General features: G+C 47.3%; 1 protein-coding gene across 3 annotated transcripts in view; it reads right to left on the bottom strand.

The window, feature by feature from the left end:
* Positions 1-23,565, bottom strand: part of NCK2 (NCK adaptor protein 2) — a 149,149-nt gene that overhangs the window by 84,422 nt on the left and 41,162 nt on the right. The window contains exon 1 of one of the 3 annotated variants that reach the window (XM_044263775.1): positions 10,408-10,504. The exons of the other annotated variants lie outside the window; for them this stretch is intronic. The gene's annotated coding sequence lies outside the window, so the exon portion shown is untranslated. Of the gene's footprint in view, positions 1-10,407; positions 10,505-23,565 lie in introns of those variants that run through there. 3 annotated transcript variants of the gene reach the window in all.

Genomic DNA, 23,565 nt, shown 5'->3' with positions numbered 1-23,565 from the left:
CCAGACAAGAGCATGAAAATCTACATGCCCAGCCTTTTAACTGGACACAAAGGAAAAAAACATTTCAATGACCACCTGGCAGAAAGTCAAACCCATTTCCTTGGTCTGCCAGGTTTTCTCAGATAATCCTCACCAAGTGTAAGTGGCAAAAAAAAAGCTTTGATCCCTTCATTTATACACATTATGAAATGATAAACTTCCACCCCACAGTGCAGTCTTACGCACAGAAGAAACAGAATCAGGAAGAGATTTCAAACTTTCTCTGAATTCACCATTTTACTCAACCAACCCTTTATGTAGTTTGTCTTGAAATCAGTAAACTAAAATTCACAATTGCCTCTCGGCATGGAATTCGTCCCATAAAAACATGCAAACATAGCCAAAACCTTTGAGAGGCTGCAGGAAAAAACAAACCCAGCTCACGAGTTCAATTTCCCTTTCACCTTATAACCTGTCAGATTTCCAACTCAGTAAAATAGAGAGTATCTTCAGCTATGTACAATAGCCAAACTCTTGAGTGTTCTAACCATGCATTCAAGAAATGGAAAGAACTCTGGCTTGCCTATTCATTCCAAACAGACCCTCCCACCTCCTACCCCGCCCCAGACCTACTGATTTAGGGTATCTGCAGTCTATAAAAAGCTCCTAGGTGCTTAAAACACCAGCCCCAGTTAAGAACCAGTACAATAGAGAAAAGACTAGAAGGTGAAAAGGGCTGATTCAAGAAGCCCTATTCTCTCAACCCTAAATACTCAAATACAAGGGTTGTCTGAAAGAAGATGAATCCAGGTAATGAAACTGACCATGCCACTGCATATAACGTAGAGGACACGAGGACTTTGTTTTTAACTGGATGCAAATCCCTGCTCTGTGTCTTACTTACAGGATATTGGGGTTGCTACTTCGCCCCAAAGTCTAGGTTTCCTTGAAGGCAGTATCAGTCACCTCACCGGTGGAACAAAAGTCACACTTATTCAGTGAAAATGTGTTGCACATCCGCTGTGTACAAACACTGCACAGAAATAAGGCACAACACAGCTGTCGTCCTTCCTAAGGAACTCGGGCTGGTCAGGGACCAAAGTCAAATAAAAGATGACACAGCAGGGCTTCTTTATTTCATTTGCAACAAGAAAACTCACCTATTAGGAAAAAAAAAAAATGAGCTGAACTGTGCAAGATAACTTCTAAAACAGATGTGTGCTCTCCAAAATACCTAATACCTGCTTTAAAAAATAAAAAAGTCTAAGGAGACAAACTGAGAGTGTGTGTGTGTGTGTATAGTGTGTGTGTGTGTGTGTGTGTAAGCATAACAGCTTTAGTTAAAAAATAATTTATGATGCAACACAAAGTGGGACTAATCTTGCTTTCCTGAGACCAATCTTCCAATAGTTGGAGAAACGGTGATGTCGGGATCTCTTCTCCAAGCAAAACCTTCCTTGCTGGAACACTGCCAAAATTCCCTGAAACGCATCATCCCAACGCTGTTCTGGCTTCTAGACAGACTTCAAGTTGATTCATCCAACAAGTATGTTCTGAACCAGTACCGTGCCGGGCGCTGAACACACAGCATACATGACAGACATGCTTCACCCCCACAAGGCAGACACAAGAGACAACTTTTTGTTGTCTCTTGGAACTCTTCCAACTCTTTGGAAGAGCCAAAACGGGGACCCAGGATGCTACCCAGGGTGTCAATCACCCCTGTAAATGGTGCAGGTACCCAGATGAGGACGGCACCACAGGAAACGGAACTTCTGGAGCTAGCTCGCAGTGAGGATGCCTGACCCCGCCCTGCTCCTCAGGCAGCATCACACCTGTACGGTGGGGGCTGGCCTCTCACTACACCCGGGGGAGGTGTTTTCCGAGTGACACATGCTCCTCACACGTCCCCCTGTGGCACCTTACCACACCAGTGTCAGTCCCCTGTCCCAGCTCTACGAGAGTTCTGGACTCTGCTACAGTTATGGATGACCCCGGTCTCTCCATCTATTTACCATGGACACACAGGTTAACATCCACGCTGAGGCACAGGTTACAGCGAAGAACAGTACGTGGCTGAGACCTGGACTCGGGGAAGATCAAGCGAGCAGTCCCTGTCCTGTGGCTGTGGCCGTGCGTCCTAATCCACATAATAGTTCAATACGCAGAGACGGGCCTGTGGCCCAATTTGGTGAAGGAGCTTTGGCTTTGAGATGAAATGCCAGCCCCGCCCCTGCTTGGCTCTGTGTTCCGGCCAGATGGTTTACTCTGTCCAGAGCTTAAGTTTTCGTCTATAAAACAGAGGATGAAGAGAAAAGGATTGCCTTACAAATGTGCTGTATACAGCAAGAAGCACAAGAAGCACCCAGCAAATTCCAGGTACAGGGTGGGACACTCAGAGAAAACATTGCTTTGCTCCCCCTGTGACACACTGAAGCGCCACTCCTCTCCTGGCAGTCAGCCCCCACACCCCTAACCTTTGAATGGGGCCAGCCAGAGAACACCAAGAATGATGCCTCCCCCCCAGCTGTTATCAGAAGAGATAAGCTTAGCCACCTGGGAGATCAGAGGACAATGAGTGGAGGTGAGAAACGTCCTTTCTCCTCTGGCCCTGGCACTCCCTATCATTCCTTTGTGCCGTGAGCCTACCCCCCTCACTCCCCAGAGCTCTGACTCACTCACGTTTTCTGTCCCTCTGTCCCTCGGATTTTCTCCTTTTCTGTCTGTCGATACTATACACCCTTTTTTGTGTGTGGAAACTGACTATGAATGTGAAAAAACACTGGCTGTTCCCCAACCTTATATAGACCGCACAAGATAATCTGGGGGTAAGCTCAGGAAGTCAAGGGCAATTGGTCAGTGGACAGGGGTGGGGGAGCAGAGCACAGGGAGGGCAGATGACCACAGACAAATCGCCAAGAAGCAACAGCCCAGAAGGCTCCTAAAGAGTGACCGTGGTCAAGAGGGGAGGGCCCAAGGTGAGCACGGGCGTCTGCACTAGAGATCTAAGTGGGTCCAACTTCATCCAGACCCCCTGCTGACATCCAGTCACATGGCATCAAGAAGGGGAGGTGCCGATAGACTTTCATCTCCATTCTGTAATCTGTTTAAAGACCTCTTTCCTGATTCTGCTCTTCTCGCCATTTAGAAAATCAGAACATTCGCCATCTCCAGCCTTCTGGTACGTCTTCCCTTCAAGGCCACAGGGAGTATCAACAGGGGTTCCACGGACTTCATCTGAACCTCATTGTGTGAGTGCAAAGCAGTCAGGGGCTCTTCTCCTTCCTTTTCTCCTTTTCAGCTTTCATTCCTTCTCAAGACCTGTTCTGTTTTGAGGATTATTCTTTTGGACAAAAAACAGCAACAAAAATGTACATGGATGGGCGCCTGGGTGGCTCAGTGGGTTAAGCCGCTGCCTTCAGCTCAGGTCATGATCCCAGAGTCCTGGGATCGAGTCCCGCATCGGGCTCTCTGCTCACCGGGGAGCCTGCTTCCCCCTCTCTCTCTCTGCCTGCCTCTCTGTCTGCTTGTGATCTCTCTCTCTCTCTGTCAAATAAATAAATAAAATCTTTTTTAAAAAAATGTACATGGATGTTGATCCATCCTGCTCCTGCTGCTGGTCACATAGGACAGCACACACCACGCCTGTGCTCTGAGTCCCTCTCTCAGACAGACCGTGGGAGAAAGAACACCTTCTCGGTTTAGACCTTCGAACGTGAAGCTTGCCTCACCTCATCTGTGGTTCAGCCTGCCACGCGCCACTCGAACACGTATATCCCCCTCTCTCTTGTTTACTCCCATATTATATCCTACCTTCCTTCAGCTTGCAAATCCAGGAACTGTGGGGCTCAGAGTTTCATGCACTAACAAGGGAAGGAAACAGACCAGTGAAGCCACAAGCCTTTCCTCAGCATTTTCTGGGCGTCACAAACTAGGCTGAGCACTTTCCCTCCATTATCATCACATTGAGTCCTGACACCAGGAGGTTTCACTGTCCCCGTTCACAGAGGAGTCAGGGGATGGGCACAGGTGCAATGAGAATTTGGAATCCATTCACTAGGGAGCCCTTGGCCTTGAGCTTATGCCCACTGCCGCTCATGCTGGAGACCAAGGACAGCCAGTGCACCTGGGTGAAACAATTGCACTGAACTCTTCCAAAGTACCACGTGATAAGGGGGAAACCAGTTATGATCTCCACCAAACACGGATGGAGAGAAAGGCTTAACGATGTCCCAGGAACACTGTGGTTCTTAATGACAGATTTCTCAAGGACCAGAAGCTACACTTATCAAAGAAAACTCTTCAAGGAACTCTTACACACCCTCCCTTTCTTTAAAAAAAAGAAAAGAAAAAAAATACATTGTCATTAACTATTTTCAATCACATTTCCTACCATTCATGCTTAACCTGCCTCCCACATCCAAGAACATCCAAGAAGCTGGCGAGACTGCAGAGGGCTGGGCCAGGTAAGGACCACGAAAATGCCTTCCTGCGATGGATATTATTTTACCCACTTCTGGACACAAGAGAGGGAACCATCTGCCTTCTACCCCAGGCCAAAACAACTCTGTGATCTTTGGGCCTCTCCTGTCTCTTTTATTTCTATACAAGCACAGTCCTTAACTTTTTATAGACTTTCACAGAATGCTATTTCGTTTTGTTTATTTAAGATAACAGAAAGTTTTCAGAGAACTCATCTGTTCCAGTTTGGCATGGCATATAATGGAACTAGGAAATAGGAACACAGAAACAGACTCAAGTGCTTCTGGGAATTTAGTATATGACAAAGGGTGCTTGTTCCAGTCACTGGGGAAAAGAAGAGAATTCTCAATAAATAGTGATGGGAGACTTTGGTAGCCATCTGGAAGGAAGATGGAGCCACACTTCACATCCTACAACAGGATGAATTCCAAATGCAGCTAAAGTTTACCGTGAAAAAAAATAAAAGTATAGAAGGACATATGGAAGAAATTCTTTAGAGCCTTGAAGGAAAAACTTTTTTTTTAAGCTCTGACTAAAAAACCACAAAAGATGTTTGAATTCATCTACATAAAAATAAAAACTTTTTTTTTTACAAGGCAAAATATACCCCAGGTAAATCCAAAAGACAAATGCGAAGACAAGGGATATTTGCAGTTTGTGACACAGACCAAGGTCTACTCTTCCTGATCTGGGAGAGCTCCTTAAGATTGATAAGACCAGCAAATCAAGAAAAAAGAGGCAAAGGAAACGGGCAGGAAAATGCCTGCCTTTCAGATAAATGCTGGACTTGAATTAAAAAAACACATACTAGAGTCCTACAAAGATACCACGTCTCTCACCTACCAGTCTGTCAGAGATCCAAAAATGTGGTGACATATAGTCCTGTGTCAGTGTGAACTTCCCATTGTGATCACTGTCATGTGGTTACTGAAAATGTTACCATTTGGGGCACCTGAGTGCCTCAATCGGTGACTCGGGTCATGATCCCATGATCCTGGGATCAAGCTCTGTGCTGGGCTCCCTGCTCAGCGAGAAGCCTGTTTCTCCCTCTCCCTGTCTGCTGCTCCCCCTGCTTGTGCTCACACTCTCCCTCTCTCAAATAAATAAAATCTTTAAAAATAAAGAAAGAAAATAAAATGCCACCATTTGAGGAAGCTGGAATGCAGGGTTTACAGAAGTTTTTTGGTAACCTTTTTGCAATTTTTGGTAAGCTAAAATGGATTTCAAAATAAAAGTAAAAACTTTTTTTTTTTTAATTTCAGTGTGACAAAACGGCCTACTGGTGAGGCTATGAGGAAGCAGGTAGGCTCGTGCACTGGTGACGAAAATGCAAAATTGCACAATTCTATGAAAAGCCATTGGGTAAGACGTATGAAAATAGAAACAGCCTAAATGGCCAACAGTAGGAAAAGAGTAAAATAATTACATTTACAGACAAAGTGCTTTTCCCTTATAAAACAGGAAGAATAGCTCTAGGTTCTAAATAGGCAAGAATTCAAAAATAGATAGTTACGTCAGAAAAATAAGGTTTAAGGACACATCAGGTTATTTTCCCCACATGCATTTATCTATGGAGAAACTTACCTACCACTTGGGCTGCCGGGCTAAGCCACCTCAAGTACATCCTGGCAGTTTATCCTCATTACGTTGCGATTCATGACCCATTTGAACTTAATTATCAGTAACCTTGGTGAGCTCACTACAGGCTTCTCCATCTAAATAACCCATAAAAATGTGTTTTTAATCCAAGCTACAGGGATCTCTGAGGAACCTCACCATTTGCCTCTGACGATCTGAAGATGAAAGCATTTCACCCTTCATTTCTTTTCTCTACAATCAGTCCCAGGCTCTAAGGTTACTTTTCACGAAATCGAGAGATCATTTGCCCACCATAAAAATCCACCAATTAAAAATGTACAATTTGATGGTTTTACTTACTTTTAAAAGCAAGTAACAGAGAAATCTCTTTATAAGAAGAAAAAGGGGGGAGACAAGAGGGAAACTGATGAGTTGGGTAACCTATTACTTGGGTATTTTCCAGAACACCCTGGACTTACAAGAAACCATGAACTTTACCTCTGGTGAGGCCATCTGGGTGCCTGGGTTAGGAGGAAGGCTTCCCTCCACACTAGATTTCAGCGGCCTTTTGCTTGTTTGTTTGTTTTTCTACTTATTACTCTTTCAAATAAAAATTTCTTTCAACAATAATACCAGATAGAAAATAAATCTCACAACAAGCTAACCTTAACGCCTACTCCGTTCACAGAAGACTAAATCCTACAGATACTTCTGTTCAAAATCGTATCTTCTGGAGCTAGGAGTTAATTTAATATGCACCCTGAAATAGATGGATCACACCCGTAAATTAACAAAAATGTAGTTATAATTTTGTTCTCTTCGGAAATGAACCGAATCAGATTAATGCAGCTAGTCATCCTGTAGCCAGACCTTCCTGACGATGATTAAACTCTTTAAAAATCTGCAGTTAGTGCCAGTAGCTTTGGGGGGAAAAAAAAAAAAGTTATGAAACCATAAACTAATGAGTCCACATCAAACCTCTCAAAGAGTTCTCAGTGTCAAATTTACGAACTGGTTTTGTTTTCTAGAAGCATCCTGCTTCCACAGAGAGGCAAAAGCTGATAGCACCCACGATCTAAGGTGCTTTGTTCTACCTGTGCTTACAAAACACTTGGCTTCTGCTCCCTCATTCCAACTATGGGAGAATCATACTGAATCTCGTCTCAGTTGGGAGTTGCTACAAACCCAGGGACTTACCGACTGGGATTACACCCGTCTCGCACGGGTCTGGCAGGAGCCCCCACAAGATGAGGACCATGTTATACTCCTCACCAACCCTCAAGTCCCTAAGCCCCTGTCCTCTGTGTGGTTTCCTGAAGCATGCATGGGATACTGGAACACCTTCCACTTGCTCCCACAGCCCGGTGGCTTGCTGCATGGGCACACCGACTTTTGTTCCTTCAAAGGACATGCAAACTGTCTTTTGCCCTTACACAAAACAACGTGGAATTGTGGTGCTGGTGGTCCATTCATTCATGCTCTAGAACCCTGAGTACAACTCATCACTCAGAATAGCACAAATTCTTGTTTGATTTCTGTGCAGAAGGGGGAAAAAAATCAACCCAAGCTTCAGAACGTTATCAATTATTTAAGGGCTTCCCCCAAAAACTAGCAGGAAGGCTGAAATGGGGGTATTTTGCAAGGTTCTGAATTTAGCAAAGGAAAGCTTATAAATCAATGTCAGCTTTTCTCTTGTGTGGGGGCAGGGGAAGGTGCAGAAAGAAAAGGGTTGGTGGCACAGGATATGAGTCAAAGGCCCAGAAAGGGTAATAAATGTTTATCTCTTCGGGCCACAACGTTACAACAAGAAGGAGTTTTGATGACTCAATCTATTTCTGAAAGACCACCCTCCTAACAATCCGAGACTCTTCTACGTCCCGTGGCAGCATCAAAACCAACCACAAAGAAGCGTTAAAGTCCAAGACTTAAATGTTAATAAAATTTATCTTAGACAACCAACTCCTAAGAGGGTTGCCAAACCTGTAAACCATCATCGCTAATGTCTTAACTGTTCTATTGATACATATTTCCTTTCCAGGAATCAAACTGCTATTGCATTTACTTGTGTCAAGAAGAAATGCCAAGGAACGCCTGGGTGGCTCAGTTGGTTCAGCATCGGCCTTGGGTTCAGGTCATGATCTCGGGGTCCTGGGATAGAGTCCCACTTTGGGCTCCCTGCTCAGGAGGGGCCTGCTTCTCCCTCTCCTCCCCACTCGTGCTCTCTCTCTCTCTCTCAAATAAATAAAATCTTTAAAAAAGAAGAAGAGGTAGTAGTAGTAGAAGAGGAAATGCCGATCAGGATCCCCCCCAAAATCATTTAATTTACCTGATGCAAGACTGGGAAGTACAAGGCGAGGCGGAGGAAGGAAAAAGAACAGTCATGTTAGGAACGTCTGGAATAACCCTAAACTACTCGATCTCTTCATCACCAAAGGCAAAAGGTGGACGCAGCTCTGAAACCATCAAGCACAGAAAAATGTCCACCTTCCACATCCTACGCCCGTCTCACACTCCCAGGCCCTCTCTGGAGGGAACTGGCAGAAAGCCGCAGCTGTGGGAAACCCAAAGGATGAAAGACTTGCTTTCCCCAACAAACACTGGGAACCACCACATGCAACTGACACCACTGTTGATAGCTCCCAGGTGCCCCCCACCTGAGAGAGGGAGCGTGCCCCCTTTCATATTGTACTGCATTAAAACCACCATGCAGTTAATTATTCAGTCCCCTTTTTAGTTGAAATGGGGTAATTCATAGATAATAGAGAAAATGCAGATAGAGAGATAAGAAAAATGTATCTTGTTATCATGCGTGTCATCAATGGCAAAATAATTTCATAAGAGAAGCAACACTTCCAAACTCCCCATGGGTCACCTACACTCACATGCACCTCTGAAGGACAATCTTCCTTTTTTTAAAGATTTTATTTTCATTTTTATTTTAGAGATATAGAGGGAAAGCATGAGCAGGGAGGAGGGGCAGAGGGAGCAAGAAAAGCAGACTCCACGCTGAGCCAGAAGCCCGATGAGGGACTCAATCCCAGGACTCTGAGATCATGACCCGAGCAGAAACCAAGAGTCGGGCACCTCCTCAACAGAGCCACCCGGGAGCCCCTCAGGTCTTTTCATTTTAAATGACTTCTGTTTTCCTAAAGCGCTAGACATAAATATCTGTTGAAGAAGGAGAGAGAGCGGGAGGACGAGAGAGGTGACCCGAGCTCTCAAAAGCGTGGCTGAGACAGAGGACTTCTCACCAGGGGTGCATATGTGGGGACCAATCAACATTTGTCCCAAAGCTCTCTGGAGCACGGGAGGACGGGTAGCAGCAACTCCCATCCCCCCTGAAGTGGTGACAGTCAAAAACTCCAGACACTGCAGACATTGCCAAATGTCCCCAGAGGGACGAAATTATCCCACTGTGAACCAGTGAACTAGAATACATGTAAATTAAATAGACCAAGTTGTGTTGTTTTCTTTTTAAACAGCAAAAATAAGACAGGAATATTCATGTATTTTCTAACTATTTCCGAATGTGATTAAAATATTTAGATGGCAGTTGCTATAATTATCCCTTCCAAAATCACTGAATAAGTAGGCACATTCAGTTAGACTCAGTGTCATGATTAACTAAGTCATTGTACACCATATAATCAGAAGACAAGCTCTCAACTCTAGCTTGGGAAAAGTGGGTAATGTATGCTACTGTTTATTTAAGAAAATGAAAAATATTAAAAACAAATATACAACTGCATGAATGTTATGTCTGTGCTTGCATTAAAAAGCAATAAATAAAAGGGGGAAGGAAAAAATCATCCTTTTACAAATAGTGATGGAAAGGACTTGAGCGAGAGGCACCTGAAGATACAGAATGAGACTCTGGGCACACTTCTGGCTCTGAAACCATCTAAATGGTTTATGTAACTATAAACCAATATTAACTTCTTTAAGTCCTAAAAATCAAAAGCAGAATGCAAACCAATTAACCAAATTATATATTGAGTTGGTGGCATAAACAAGAGAGACATTATTCCAAAAGGCTTAAAAACAGTAATTTGACTGTATTTCCCCAGTGGGAGAAACCCTGAGGACAAAGATATCTTCTGCCATTTCCACTACTCATATGATTGGTAAAAATGTTGGTAGTTATTCTAAACATGTATGTGTCATCTACAAATAAGATTATCAAGCAAATAAGTTCTTATGTCGACGTTCCTGCAGAGAAAAACTTTCATCCTCAGAGAAAAGCAATACAAATAAAAAAGCAAAGAAGTAAAATATCCTGAAATTCGAATCCTGAATTAGAAATATCAGTGTGAATTTAAGAGGATGATGTCAGAAAACAAACCAAGAAAAACAAATGAAAAAACCCACCTCTGTCCACAGCAAAGATCCAGATCCAACAACCAGCCTGGAAGCAATGATTCCTGACTTCCAAACCGAGGTCCCTAAATTCCACTCCTCCTAACGGGGCCACGGTCCTTGAAATGTGGGCCTCCGCCTGGGGTGGGCACAGCCGGTCGGACCCTTAGCACGGCTGCCCCAGCCTTCGGTGGCAATGATGTCACAGACTCTGGACCTGAGCCCCGAGACACAGAAGCAACCTCACGCAGCCCAGCTAGGCGGCAGCCGGGCACTCAGCATAACAAGGATGCCAGCCGCAATGAATGAAGATGCTCCAGAAATACCTTACATCATGAGCTCATAAGAACACACATGCAAGCCACACAAGCCACCTCACTAACGGCTTGTGAAGGAGCTGGGGAACCAGAACTATTTGTTCTGAGAACTGCCAAAGAGAAGCAAGACTTTCCTGCACAAGCAGACCTCAGGCTAACCGCCACGTGTCCTCCTCGTCTGGCTGGGAAACGGAGAAGGAAGGACATGATCAGAATGGCATCATTTTGCAACCCTGATGAAATCGGGGATGAAGGCAGTGATCACCAGGGCTGTCTGTTCTCATGCCCTCCTCCTGAAGCACACACACCGCCCACGAGGAGTCGTGCCTGAAAATCGGAGCAGAACGGGCCCCAGATCTGACCAGCGGCTTACAGGAAGCACAGGGGCTGGGGGCCAAGGTGAGTGAGGGTCTGGCAGAAAGCCGCAGCTGTGGGAAACCCAAAGGATGAAAGACTTGCTTTCCCCAACAAATCAATCGCTGGGGGGGGGAGGGGGTGCAAACACACCATTCAATAGCAATAAGGTTCTGAGATAATTGGGGAAATTTGAACACTGGTTACAGGTTTGGTAATAATAAGGAATTCATTACCGGAGTATTCACTATTATATTTACAGATGAAATGAACTGGTATCTCGGCTTTGCTTCAAAAGTAAGCCACTGGAGTGTGCAGGAGTTCACGCTGTACTGAAGTTCTGAGAATGGGTCCTCTTGAGGATCCCTGCTAGGATTCTACCTCTGAAGAGGATCATCCTATAAACTAAGAAATCACAGTTCAGGGGTGACTGGGTGACTCAGTTGGTAAAGTGTCTGCCTTCGGCTCAGGTCACATTCCTGGAGTCCCAGAATCGAGCTCCCTGGAGAGCTCCCTGCTCAGCAGGGAGTCTGCTTCTCCTTCTGCCCCTCCCCCAGCTTGCGTTCCCGTGTATGTGCTCTCTCTCTCTCTCCAATAGTATTAAAAAGAAGAAGAAGAAGAAGAAGAAAAAGAAAAAGAAATCACAGCTTACAAATGAGAGACAGTCCAGAAAATCACAAAATCGGGCACCCTGAAGGGCCTTCGGAAACCCCCAGGCTCCAAACCACCTTCTCCACAGGAAGGCAAGTAAAGTCACCCCAGGGCACAGAGTAGGACCTGGCCAGGCCACCGCGCAGCCCGGCTCCTGAAATCTCCACTGTAGCACGGCAGCAGCATGACAGGGCTAGGCAGAGGATATTCTGACACACTATTAAGCCTTCTTCTCTTTTCTTCTTTTGAGTATGAGAGAAAGTGAGGGGAGAAGAGAGCACGTAGGAGCAGGGGGAGGCCAGGGGGAGAGAAGCAGATTCCCCACTGAGCAGGGAGCCACATGCAGGGCACAGGACCCCTGAGATCATGCCCCGAGCCGAAGGCAGACCCTTAACCACTTGCCTAGCTGAGCCACCCAGGCACCCCAGAAGCCTACTGTTTACAATCAACTGCTAGGACGTTAAGGCTCTTCTTTTTGCTGGTGAATATACTTCCAAAAACATTAAGTTTTTGGTAATTTGAACTCTTGTCCATTCCCCCACCCAAGAAAATAAATGATCAGCTCGTTCATTTTGTAACATTTTGAGAACTTACTGAGATGTGGAATGTACAACAGACAGTAAAACCTTCCATGCCTCAGGAGAGTGCAAGGAAGCAACAGCAGCTGGGTCGTCCTCACGCAGATCAAACCATGTGCACTTTCCAGCTTCGAGGCTGCAATGACAGTGAACAGCCGCAGTTTGTCTGAATTGTGAAATTATAAAAATTAACACATTTATAGGGGCACCTGGGTGGCTCAGTGGGTTAAAGCCTCTGCCTTCAGCTCGGGTCATGATCTCAGGGTCCTCGGATTGAGCACCACATTGGGGGTTCTCTGCTCAGCAGGGAGCCTGCTTCCCCCTCTCTCTCTCTGCCTCCTCTCTGCCTACTTGTGATCTCTGTCTGTCAAATTAATTAATTAATTAATTAACTAACACATTTTTCAAGCACTCGCTTAGGTAGGTCACCGTGATCTAGCCAGGTCACGGTAATCCGTGGTTTTAAAGTGAGTCAATGAGAAACATCCCCTGTCAGAAGAAGCTGAGCCCATCTTCACTCTATAAACATATTCTACAAACATACAACAAACCATGCTGGTATGCAAGTAAAGAAGAAGGACATCCCAAGGACGTGAAGCCAAGATAAAACTGCCGGAAAATGACAGCTGGTGAGGACTGAGGGAGGAGAGGAGGTGCATTCACTAAATGGACATTTTAAGCCCCCACATCCCATACAATCCCCAGCCCTGTCAGCCCTGAGCAGAAGCCACCCGGAAACTGACAGAGCCTACATCCACACCCGTTCCATTTTCTGGGGCAACGACAGAAAGAAATAAAGGCACTAGAGTAAATGAGGGAGATGAGAAATGACCAATTTCTTATCATTGTGGCTGTAATTGACATTACTTCCCCAGGCTCCTCCAGATGAAATCAACATTCTCTTACAGACCACTAGAATTTAAATCCTGTGGGGGAAGGATTACAGATGTGCTCTAAGCCCTTCACTTCACAAATGAGAAAAGAAAGGCACAAAAAGGCCACATCGGTTTCAGGGTAGCTCAAGCATCCTCCCGGTTATGTTACTCAAGGGTATTTCCAAAACCCCAAAGTTTCCTGCCTGGAGGTCAGAGCACCCAAGCTGTGTCATCCATCCCGTTCTTGTCAAGTTCTAGTGACGAGGGGTGCCTGGGTGGCTCCGTGGGTTAAGCCTCTGCCTTAACCTCTGCCTTAATGTCTTAACCTAATGCCTCTGCCCACATCAGGCTCTCTGCTCAGCAGGGAACCTGCTTCCCCTGCCCCCCCACCCGCCTGCCTTTCTGCCTACTTGTGATCTCTCTCTCTGTCAAATATATAAAAAATAAAATCTTTAAAAAAAAAAAAAAAAAAGACAGCTCTCCTAGTGGTGTATAACTGTGTGTTGACATGAAAGGGAGGTCCGTTTCCTTCTGGCTGTTTCCTTATGAAGCCCTGTGGGCAAGAGCCCTCCTTGTCAGCACGGGCTGACCAGCCAGACTCCTGCTCTGGCACAGGTCGGAGGTCAGGGCACAGGTCAGAGGTCAGAGCACAGTGACGAAAGCGCCCCCCATAACTTGCCTGTGGACATCAGTGGGTGACAAGAGGCCCACTGGACAGAAGCTCACCAAAGACAAGCTCTACCTGTTCACACTTACTTCCAGGTGTTACTTCCAGGTGTGCTGAGAAGGGAGCCAAAGGCCAGGGGTTCCAGCAGCCCATCCTGGCGCTGAGTCCACCTGAGAATGAAGATGGGCCAGAGGCTGAGGGGCAGGAAGATAGCCCATCAGCTGGTGAGAGGCTTCGGGCTGCTCCACCAGACCCGGGACTCCATCAACTGGTCCTCTCGGGTGTGTGAAGTAGCAAGAAGGGGCTGGGGGAGGCGGCTGGGCCCCCAGGCTGCCTGCCTGGGGATCCACTCCCCAGTACCCCACCTGACACAGTGCCCAGGCATAGAACCTTACCTGTCTTAGGAGCCTGGCCACCTGCCAGCCTATGGCACCCAGCAGCCGAGAGCTCAGCACTGGTTACCACTCTGAGTCAGCAGTGCAAGACCTACTAAAAATAGGTGCTAAGCAGTTACACAAGCTGCAGGAAGTGAAGAAATGAGAGAGTCTGTAATTGTAATCCGATCAACAAATTCTAAGGACACCAGCACTGTTTCTTAATGGTTTGCTTTTATGTCTGAATGCGCAGGCCTATTTATGGGCTTTGACGACGAAGGAGCTTACTGTATTTTTAGCTCACAAATCAACTTTTAATTCTTCCCATTCTACAAATGGGAAATAACACTGCACATAGCACAAGCAATAAAAATTAAGATGTTTTGAAGATAAGCCACTTCTGCTCATTTGCATTTAACACATGCCTGACTACACCATGCACAAGGCTCTGATGCTAGGCTCCTCCTCCAAGCCGGGAGTGAGGACAGAAGTCAACATCCACTTGTGCAAATTTAGTTAACTGCTGCTTATGGCCCATGTTTCCTGGTGGCCAGGGGCAGTGGTTCTCACCGGGTGCACTGACCAGCAGCAGAGGCACTCAGAAGCTTCCCAGAAATGTAAATTACTGGGGCCCCCCTGTAGACCCCTGAGGCAGAAACTGGGCGGGGGGGGGGGGCAGCTGTCTGTCTCAAAAAGCCCTCTGTCTCAAATAGCCCAAGCTAACTTGGCACAAACTCAAGTTTCAGAACCACGAACCACAGGGCAAGGTGCTCACAGGAGATCATAATAGGCAATAAACGCTTTACAATGCATTTCACAGATACATTTTATTGCCCATATTAGGATGTTATCTAGCAAGAGAATCATTTTAATCAAAAAGACTCCAAGAAACAGTTCTTCAATTGGAAAGAACTCTCTTATTTGGACCAAAGAATCAGGGTAATTTTTTCTCATTGAAAAAAGTTATGAAACATTTTTTGTGCACCAGGGTCAAGTCCACGTACGAATGCAACCTTGGCCTGGTCATCACCCCGGGCAGAAGGTCCCGGGTGATCCACCCAGGAAGGTGAAGAGGACAGCTCCACCCCTAGAGCAGCCTGAGCACCAGCAAAGCCTAGCCGAGACTCGTGCTTTAGATATGTCAGTTGTCGTCGATTTTTCAAATTGGAGCTTGTCCACATCTGCTTAACATTCAGAAAAGATTAATGCAACTAGAATATATTTTTAAGAACTCAAGGCAATAGGGGCGCCGGGGTGGCTCAGTCTGTTAAGCATTTGTCTTCAGCTCAGGTCATGATCCCAAGGTCCTGGGATCGAGTCCTGGGTTGGGCTCCCTGCTCAGCAAAAAGCCTGCTTCTTCCTCCCCGTCTGCCTGCTCATGCGCGCGCTCTCTTTCTCTTTCTGTGTCAAATAAATGAATAAAATCTAAAAAAAAAAAAAAAAAGAACAACAACTACTACTCCTCCTACTCAAGGCAATAAATAAGATAACCACTGCCCTGACTATGGTCTCCCCCTGTAAAAATACACAGAATTAATACAGATGGCTTCTGTCTTGAAGCAGAGTCATGAATTACAAGGGCTTATAGCTGATTTAAAGCGACTTAAAAATGAAGAGAAAGAATGGAGGGAAACCAGGAAAAAGCATGCTTTCTACAGATAAAGAATTTTTAAAGAAAAGAAACGAGGGGTACCTGGGTGGCTCAGGTGGTTAAGTAACTGCCTTCGGCTCAGTTCACGATCCCTGGATTTCGGGATGAAGTCCCTCATCAGGCTCCTAGCTCCACGGGGAGTTTGCTTCTCCCTCTGACCTTCCCCCATTTCATGCTCGCTCTCACTGTCCCTCTCTCAAACAAAATAAATAAAAACCTTTAAAAAAAAAAAAAAGAGAAAGAAACAAACAAACAAAAACCAGAAGACATGGGAAGAGAGAGCATCTTGGGGAAGGTTAGTGAGACGTGCCCTAGCCGGCATATCGAGCTCCCTAATACACCCCAGGCAACACGCTCCTCTAAAGTATGAAATACATGCATGTGTACATACCACTTACAGGACTTGCGAACACATGAAGACAAGCAATAGTAGTTTCCAAACATTCATCCCCACTAATAAGAAAAATTAATTAGGACAGAATACCGGTCCACATGTACAAACCAGAGAAGAAAGCTAAGCACCAGGCCTAATGGTCATCATCTAAACCGTGCTAACGGCAATGGCGGCAAAGAGAAGCACCTGCCCCTTCTGTGCACCTACTTTCCGGCAATAGCTTACTCCACCGGAGGGTATTATTCGTGCAGGAGTTTCCAGGGCACCAAACTCTTTAAACCCATGACAGCGACACTGTCTCACTTTGACCTCTAATTCATGTAGCTGATTTGAGAGACTCACTGTATTCAGTACTGGTCTCCTTCCTTCCACTTCCAAAACCTCAAAATTCAAATAAACCAAAGGGAAGAGAAAGGCAGCACTTAGCTTTTACACCCCTGGTCCTCATCTCTGCATCGTGTACAGCAGGTGCCACCTAGGAAGGGCGGAGTCCCAAGCAGAATCCGCCCCTGGGGGGGTGGGGGCAGGAGCCACTTGGTACACCTGGCCCTGCAAATGGCCAGCGAGCGACCTTGTGACCCAGGGGTCTGCACACCGGGCTCGTCACGGAGGAGCCGGGCTCACATGGGAGGATGAGTTTCTCCTACAGAACGGCCAGGGGTCCAAAGTAAAGCCAAAAAGCACTGGTCTCGAGCTTCATATCCCACCCCTCACTGTTGTCAAGACAAGACAGCAGGGCCTTGTTTCTCACATGAGGGAAGCTTGCTGCAGGGATGCCCGAGGAGGGGCTGGGGGAGCTGGTCTCCCCTGCAGTGAGGGGCCCAGGGAGACTCACTGTATTCGTTTGCTTTGACTGACATAAGAAAAACCACAGAGTGGGTGGTTGAAACAACAGAAATTTATGTTCTCACAGTTCTGGAGGCTGGAAGTCCCAGATCAAGATGTGGGCTGAGCTAGTTCCTGAGAGCTCTGTTCCTGGCTTGCCGACAGCCGCCTTCTTGCTGTGTCCTCACATGGCGGAGAGACAGCCCGCTCCCGGTGCTTTCCTCAGGACACCAGTCCTATCAGATCAGGGCCCCACCCTTACGAACTTACTTCATCTTGATTCCTTCCTTAGAAGCCCTGGTTGGGCAGAGGGGGGAGGCACGGGGAGGACCTCAACAATGGTCATGGGGTGAGGGTGCCCAAATTGGTCCCATTGGGGGAGCTGGCCCGAGGCAACAGCAGCAACGGGATCAGACCTGGGGTTGGGGTTTCCATGCTTTCCACAGCCCTGAGCTGACCCTCCTTCCCTAGGAAGAAAAGGATCCAGGAAAGAGAAAGGCAGCCAAGTGGTGCAGGGCCATGGGCTACACAGATCAGGACAGAAGGGACAGGCAGCTGCACGGCTGTCACCACTCCTCAGTGGGGCCAGACCCAGAACCCAGGCGCCGTCGAAGCAGAGTGCAGACAAGAGGCAAAACGCAAACCACCACACTCGTGAACATGCCTCAAGTCCTGCGAGCTCCGGGGGGCACCAGACCCAGCTGAGGCCTGCTGGGGTCATTGCCTCCTCGGAGTCTGACGACAGTCCCCTGTGGCAGGCACTGAGAGCGTCCCTCCTGAGAAATTAGGGGCTCAGGAGCAGAGGCCAATCAGCTGCGAGGGGCTAGGCAGGGGCTGGCAGCAAGGCAGCGGTCTTGAGGCCAGCCACCTGGCCTCCAGGACAAGTGGGAAGGGAAGAGACCCGGGGGGTTGTTGCTGGAGCCCAGGGAGCGCAGGAAGTGGAAAGACCAGAGGATGCAGAAAAAGGAGAAAGAGTGGTAGGGACAGGAATTAGAAGGGCCTGGCCGCCATCCTCCACAGAGCCATACCCTGAGCCTATGCATGTCAGGTCCTGTGTGAAAGGATTTAGCTCTCCTTCACAGCCCTGTGATGGGCGGTTCCCCCTTCTTCAAAACATACATACAGGCTCTGCACTGAGGGAACCCCCAAGCGGCCCATGCCTCAAGTGGGAGCAGACACTAGACCTAAGTGGAGTTCGAGCCCAACCCCAAGGCTGGAGGCAAAGTCTCCAAATCCAGAGACCTTCCCAGATGGGCCTGGCCAGCACGCCCACCCTGCACGCCACTGCCCACTAGCTGCTCCCAGGGCCGGGTGAAACTAGCGAGTGCTCACGGCCAGGCCTGGCCAGGCCTGGCACACAGCTTGAGCTGCTCAGTTACTGGTAACAATTGCTATTACACAGACTCAAAATAACTGTTTTGTTTGGTATTGGAGCCATCTGTATACATTGCTCTGTCTTCCCTGTATCAGGTGCGGAGGCGGTCTACAACTTACCGTTCCGTCCACAATACTAATCATGGAGCCCTCCACAGCAGAGATGATCGATACAAGGCAGGATAAGTGAATTAATTAACTGATAGAGAAATGTACAATGGAAAGGACATGAGAATAAGGCAAATAAGGCAGAAGGTAAATGAGAAAATCGACAGATGGGCAAAGGGTGGACACACATAGATGAAAAGATAAAAAAAAAAATAGGTAAAAGATGTAAGTGCAGGGGACAGAACGGTCTGGGTTAGTGACTGGTGTCTCCCTGGGGTGTCTCTCTGGACCAGAAGGATTTCATCGCCACCAGCTATAATCATCTATTTTCTTCAGCACACCAGATAAGAGCGAATAAATACACAGACACTGCACTTTCTAGGAGGAATTAAGCGCCCCTACACCCTGCCTCCTGTTAGCCCAGGGGTGACGCTCTGCATGGGACTGAGCTCTCCAGGGCTATTTCATACGAAGCACGAGAGCAAACACTACCTGCACGTGCAGGGCGACCCAGCCTCAGCGGCAAGCCTTCAACACCTGAGCGGACGCGGCACAGGCTGGTCACTGAGCTCCCACTCCATCTCGGCTGGTTTACACTCTCCCCTGTATTTCACAGCAGGGAAACCCATCTGTGGGTCCTTTTAGGTGAAGAGAGGTAAAGCAGGCAACATTAAAATTCGGCTTTCTGTTGGATGGCCTCTGATTGAGTCACTTTTACTCCATTTTAATTTTAATCTTTGTGATTAATAGCAATGACACTCCCATGTCCCTTCCCCCCACAGACAAAACCATGACTACTTTGTCCTATGGCTACAGATGTCACAGGAAAAGGAAGCTTCCAGACAGGCTCCTTGGTGGGGAGGGGAGACCACCCTCTGTTCTGTACCCACCGATACACAAAGACCATGGCCATCTTGTGCTCCCCGTGACTTTACCCAGAACCACACACCTGCTCCAGAAAGCATTTTGAATTGTGAGGCTGTCCACCTGCATTCACAGTTTCTTACCTTTAGCCTTATATCCTATGCAATTGGTTTTATAGGATTAAATTCCTATGTATATATCACAAGAACGCTGAAATGGGAAACGTCAGAAACACTAGTGATACCGATCTCTCACCCAGCCCGCTACCCGGGGCCTACAACAGCGGCTGGACACCAGACCCAGGGCAGGGAGACAGATGTCTTCCTCCAGAGGCCAAACTACCATGATGCCCTTTGCTCCCATTCTGAAGGTGCTACAGTTTCCACTAAGTGAGAATCTTTTATGGAAAGCACTTACAATGGCCTGACCCCTACCTGTGCTTAATTTAAACATTAGTGATTAGCATTATTAGATATGAATGATAATAGTACATTCATGCTGACTTACGTTGTAAAAACCCAAACTTCTTCACATTGTATACCCTCAGCCCCTCCCCACTAGGACACAGGAAGGCAAAAGCAATGTGCGTTTCTCCATGGATCCCTAACACAGCTTCTGGTACATGGTAGAAACACATGCAGGAGCGGTTAGATGAATGTCACACGGCCCTCCACTTCAGAGGAAGCGTACCTACCATTACTGGCATGAAAAGGAAATCTGAAATGATCTGCTATGTAAGCAAATGAATCTGTCCTCTTCCCTTCACCCCAGGCTCAATCTGCAGGGGGGAAATATTTCTTACTGACCGTACAAATTAGCATCTACCACTGGCACAGTTTACAGCCAGTAAGTAAGGCCAGCTCAGAGCCAACTCCACTGCCAGCTGTTCTGTTCTTTTTTTTTTCTTTTAGATTTTATTTATTTGACACAGAGATAGAAACAGCGAGAGAGGGAACACAAGCAGGGGGAGTGGGAGAGGAAGAAGCAGACTCCCTGCTGAGCAGGGAGCCCGATGAGGGGCTTTATCATCGGACCCTGGGATCATGACCTGAGCCAAAGGCAGAGGCTTAACAACTAAGCCACCCAGGCGCCCCTCGAGCTGTCCTGACCTTACAGAGCACCCTATGTGGGAGTGACACAGCAGAATCCCCACCCAAGGGCACCATCCAACCACCAGCTCTACCTAAAATTCTACCAAAGGCAACTCCTATCGACCTATGGAACAGCTGACACCTAAGCAACATCTGAGCAGGAACAAATGAATCCAGAGACTGCTCACCACACCCGCAGTCTGGTGATGACAGGCAAGTCAGCCCTTATGCGCTGGGTTATTTCTGCAATGAAAACAAAACAAAATACCTCACTAACTAAAAATGGAAAACCAACTAAATGATCACAGGGTCCCCTTTGGCTCCTAAACACGCCATTTAGCACATCATGATTGATAAGCCAGGAAGTTCTGACATCACCTAGAGAAAAGATGTGAACTCAGAAAGCCATGTCTTCCTAGCAGCAGAACTGAATTTTCAACAGAATCAACAACTGAAGGACTTGTTCACATCTAAAACTGCTTTCACTAAGACTGCAACAAGCACGCCTTCCGTTCTGTTCGTGCGCGCTTGCTGGAAATCCAATGCACAAGGACACACATTTCTGTCCTTCGTTAGAGAGCAAACGGAGCTGACGTGGCAGAGCATGTGGCTCGCAAGGAACGGAGTCTCTGCAAATCTCCGTCACCAAGACAATGATCAGATGAAGAGGACGCGGCATTCAAGGCCGTGAGTCAGGCAACAGACATCACCATTCACACTTTGCATTTTACTTCAGCAAAGTCAAACAAGACAAAACTGTCTTTTGCTAACTGTGAGAGTTTAATTTACAGAAAAGGGATGTGTTGAAGGCAATTGTGCAAAAGATTCATGAATTGCTAAATGTCTTCCCATCTCTCTGATAGGAGGCTGGTCTTCCCCACATGCCACCATGTCCCTCCACACACCTCCACCCCTGGAAGTGGCCCAGCTTGGTGATGGTGGCCTGACTTTACCTGTCATCCTGCAGCCAGACAAGCCCCTTCCAGGGACACCTGGGCATGTCACGAGTGAGCCAAGGCATAGCCAGCCAGCCACTGAGGAAGCTCGCATTCACACCCTTTTCCGCCCCAAACAGAACGCGTTAACGCGTCAGGACGGAGCGGACGGAGCGCGGTGGGGGGAGGGCTGACCCAGTATGACCAGTGTCCTTATAATTAGTCTGAGACACACGGGGGCTGCCACATGGTGACGAGGTCAGAGACCACAGCTCCACAGCTGCAGGCCAAGGAACGCCACAGCCCGGGGTAACCAGAAGCTCTCAGGAGGCAAGGAAGGACTCCCTTCTCCACGTGTCAGAGCAAGCGCGGCTGCCAACACCTGGACTTCAGACTTCTGGCCCCCAGAACCGTCAAACAGTAAATTTCTGTTGCTTCACCACCAAGTGTGTCTGTGTTGCTAGCGAGGGTACATGGTCAGCCTCTGGGAAAATGGGGGCTACCTACTTCCCAGGCCAGATGGTGGCCCATCGGCTTGTAAGACACGGGGAGGGGGAGGGGGGATGCAAACTTGGCATAAAGAATCAAGTGAGCTTCTCTTCAACTTTAGCAATGTGAGGGCTTTTAAAATGGTTGCGAAGTCACGGACAAAGCAAGAAAAGTCTCATTTAGAGCCTGGTCGAAGACAGGGTAACACCACTGATCAGACAAGTACTTGGAGGTCTCTGAGGAAAGCAACATACTGCAGCAATCACTAGACTCAGCGACCACAGAACAGCGCTCTCCAGAACTCAGAAGGCTCTGAAGAAACAACAAAAGAGATTAGTCATTTACATAAAATTAGAAAGCTTTGACAGAAGAAAGTCAACAGAAGATCACTCCCAGTGGGTGTGTATTAAAATCCAAATAAAATCCAAATACCAACACTGCCAAAATAATAGTAACACTATCTGCACCAACCACAGTTACTAACAGACACGGTTTTATCCACATAACTGACATAAAGCACACGACATATGGAACGCTTTCTAAATCACCACACACCCTTCAGAAATGATTAGCCGTTGAGGCAAACGCAGGGCATCTTACTAATAAGTGGATACCAGCATGAGGGAATAGGGCAGCAAAGGATCACAGAGGATGCCGCGCTGGGCCCCTGCCCCACCCCCACGTAGCTCCTTCCATCTGTGCAGAGGGGAGACTCTGCTGGGGAGTCGGATGCCCCAGGACGTCATGGGTCTCATTTTATACCTGCCTTTCACCGCTCTCATTAGGTACTTAGAAAAGTACCTAATGCACGACCAGTTCATTGAATTGTAGTAAGATGTTCATGCAAGGAACAAACCCAGGCTCTCTGTCGCAAAAGAAGTCCCCAGCCAGTTCTCCCTGAAGTGGCCAGCAACATTTCCAAGCATGTGCTACGTGAAGCGGGGCTAACCTGGCACGAGCTCAAGCCTGTTGGCAGAGGCTGGCATCTCCCTGGTCTGGGGAAGGCCTGGTCCTCAAAGCACACACACCCAAGGAGAAAGTTCAGGAAAGTCTCTTTCCTAATGACAATCTACAAGGTTCCCCAAGGGCACTGGGACCAACCAAGGTCAAGCTAAGTTCCAAACGGCCCTTTCGGCACTTCTAAACACCACTTGGAGCACTTTCATTGCTGTTGCCATTCAGTTTTAAATCACTGCATATTTTATTTTTATTTATTTATTTGACAAAGATAGAGCACAAGCGGAGGGAGCAGTAGAGGGAGAGGGGGAGCCAATGCAAAGCTCGATCCCAGGACCCTGGGATCATGACCTGAGTCAAAGGCAGACGCTTAATTGAGCCACCTAGATGCCCCTAAATCCCTGCATGTGTTAAAGAGAAGCCCATGGCAAGGCTTGCCAAGGCCCTTTTGGTGCTAATTCAGCAGGCACTAAGATGCAGGCTCGCTGTTTCCCCAGCTGCTTTAGCACCAAGTCAAGCACATCTCGTGAGGATTTTAAAACCCCTTTCAGGGGATTTTAAAACCACCTGTTTTACTTTCCAACCAAGTAAAAAGAAAGAAAAGTACTAAAGCTGGACGCTAGCTCCTAGCAAAATTCAAGAGCAGGTGAGGGGAACATACAATAC

This window comes from Neovison vison, chromosome 8 (assembly GCF_020171115.1).
Source record: "Neovison vison isolate M4711 chromosome 8, ASM_NN_V1, whole genome shotgun sequence".
NCBI lineage: Eukaryota > Metazoa > Chordata > Mammalia > Carnivora > Mustelidae > Neogale > Neogale vison.
Note: the sequence above shows the minus strand (reverse complement) of the source record. Positions and strands in the feature narration are given on the sequence as shown.